Genomic DNA, 2,781 nt, shown 5'->3' with positions numbered 1-2,781 from the left:
GGGCCAGAAGGTTGAGAACCACTGCCTTAGGCAATCGTGCCAGGTGTGAGAGCTTTTTTCAGCCGGATGGGGCAGTTGCTTCTGCCTGGAGGCTAATTATTATTTTCAGTCTCTTAAGTGGCCTCAGGGTAAGGTGTTTTCCAATAGGGTGGGTCAACTATTTTCCCCCCAGACAAAGCCACCTGTATAACAAATGTGTGTGGGAAGATATCCTCAGCTGTGCGAGGAAATGACTCAGCACAGGAAACGGGCGTCTGCCTTCTGAGCTCGATTCCCAGAGCCCCCAATCCTGGCTTCTGCTCACACAGCAACAGTCCACTCTTCCCTCCCTCTGCTGGAGCGCAAGGTGGGTGGCTCCAAGGGGAATTTTGTGCCTGAATTTCTAGCTGCCGCTCCCTGGCAAGCAGCAACCCTGCTGCTTTTCACAACCAGATGTTTTGTGGGTACCCTTCTCAGTTATGGTGCTCTTTGCTGGAGAGCCCAGCTTGGGGGTTAGGCCCCAGAGTTCTCAGTGGCTCCCCCCATAGCTGAGATATCTCTCCGGAACTTCAGTTGCTTTCTGTGGGCACCCCGCCAGCCCTTTCACGCCTCCATCCTTCCTACTAATCTCTATGTGGTCTCCACTTTTGGTTCTCCGGTATCAGGGTTCTCTCCAGTGAGTCCTCCATTGATTATTCAGGAAGTTTTTCTGTACTTTAGTTGTAATTCCAGTTTGTTCTTGGGGGCATGTTTGTGCAGCATCCAGTTACTCTGCCATCATTTTTTCCAGTTCTCACCACATTTAGGACCTGCCTGTCAAATCTGGCCCTGTCCTTCTAGTCCTCGTGCCACGTGGATTCTCACCTGGGTTTCGTGGTCACCCTTCAGTACGTCTCCTTGTGTCTTGGGGCTTTACTTCCCCTGTTCTGTTCTTGACGCCTCAGCCCTTGGACTTCCTAAGGCTCAGGGCTGATCCTTTCATCTTCCAGCTTCCAAACCTCCTTTGCTTCCCCTGCAGAGGAGGTTTTGTCTTGTCTATGTGCTGCAGATGCGGATTGCTCACTGTGACCTCAGTGAGGACTGGAAATGGAGTTGTGCAGCACCCTAAGCTGGTTTGCTGATTTGCCTGAACCCAAAGTGTTGAGTGTTTCCTTCCCACGCCCAGCGTGGATCAGGGTTCAGGACCTGGAAGCGGGGCCGCACACAAATGAAAGAGAAAAGACACGAGATAATTGGAAATATTGGGGGGTCAGGCAGGCAAGTCCAACTCAAGGGGAAGGACCTCCACTGGTGCTCAGGCTGTGCCAACCTTTTACTGGTCTGGGATACACCCATAGCATAGCCCTTAGGCAGGCGACCCCCCAGCAACAGGCAGACTAGCCCATCAGCAAGGATTTACATAATAATAAATGGGGAAGTTGCTTCAGCTACCACTGTCTGGACAAACAGAGGTGGTGCCTAGTTCCAACCTTTGCTAGGGCTTCAAAGGCACCCAGCCTTGGAGGTTGGGGGGGTTCTCTGTCTATGTTCATCAGCTAGCGAAAACAATAGGTGGTCTTCCACACCAAAGCAATTCCCAAAGAGATGGATCCTCCTGGCCTCATTGGTTCCGTTGGTTCCATGAGTTAGCTCATCAGCTGAGAGTGCCTGGGGCTTCACTAATTTTATCTCACATGTACAAAGCATACATTTTGATTGGCATAGTCTAGGAGATCTTTACTGTCTGGACATAGTTGGTATCCTGGTGCAAACTGTTGGCTATGAGCATTGTCCCTTAGACCCTCTGAGGTGATGGGATATTGTAGGTTTGTGCTGGACTGTATGAGCATTTGCAGTGTGGGTCATGAGATTGATAAAGGGAATGCTTACTGTAATTAAATTAAAATAGCTCTATGTGGCCAATGGCTATTGTACCGGACAACACAGGTGTAGCTCTAACTTCGAGGTTACAGGGAACACAGGGAATAAAGGAAGGAGTGAAGCAACACCTGTAGTAAACAACAAGATGCTTCCAGAAGGGGCAGCATCCCCTGGATCTCACTGAAGAGGCAACCTGGTAAGACCAGAATTGCCTGCGGGAAAAGACTGGTTTATGCCAGTTGGAGAAATTTAAATATGGACTGGATGTTAGACATGGAATTATTGTTAATTTTGTTAAGTCTGATAATGGAACCCACAATCTGGGTAGGTGCCCTGACGGGGAACTGAACCTACAACCTTTTAGTGTACAGGATGATGCTCCCACTGGGCCACACCAGCCAGAATGGCTTCGTATTATTTCTCAAGGCCTCTTCAATCCTTTAATAGACAAATAATACCATTTTTTTAATAGTTATATTTCTGTTTCTATTGCATCTCTTTGGATTTAGCTAGTACTCAAGCTAATTGGCCAAAGTGGTGAAGTAATTAATTATCCCATTCACCATGCTGTTCATCCATTGGATACTTTCATGGGATGTCTTGGAGGGAAACACAAGCCATTTTATGGTATTATTACTCACTCTGTACTTTAAGCCTATCTAAACGTACTCTTTACTTTTATTTTATTTATTTTAAAACATTTTTTTATTGATTTCAGAGAGGAAGGGAGATGGAGAGAGAGATAGAAACATCAATGATGAGAGAGAATCATTGCTTGGCTGCCTCCTGCACACCCCCACAACTGGGCATATGCCCTTGACTGGAATCAAACCCAGGACCCTTCAGTCCACAGGCCGATGCTCTATCCACTAAGCCAAACCAGCGAGGGTTTTATTTTATTTTTAATATATTTTTATGGATTTCAGAGAGGAAGGGAGATGG

Source organism: Myotis davidii, unplaced genomic scaffold, assembly GCF_000327345.1.
Source record: "Myotis davidii unplaced genomic scaffold, ASM32734v1 scaffold648, whole genome shotgun sequence".
In the NCBI taxonomy this organism is placed as follows: Eukaryota; Metazoa; Chordata; class Mammalia; order Chiroptera; family Vespertilionidae; genus Myotis; species Myotis davidii.
Note: the sequence above shows the minus strand (reverse complement) of the source record.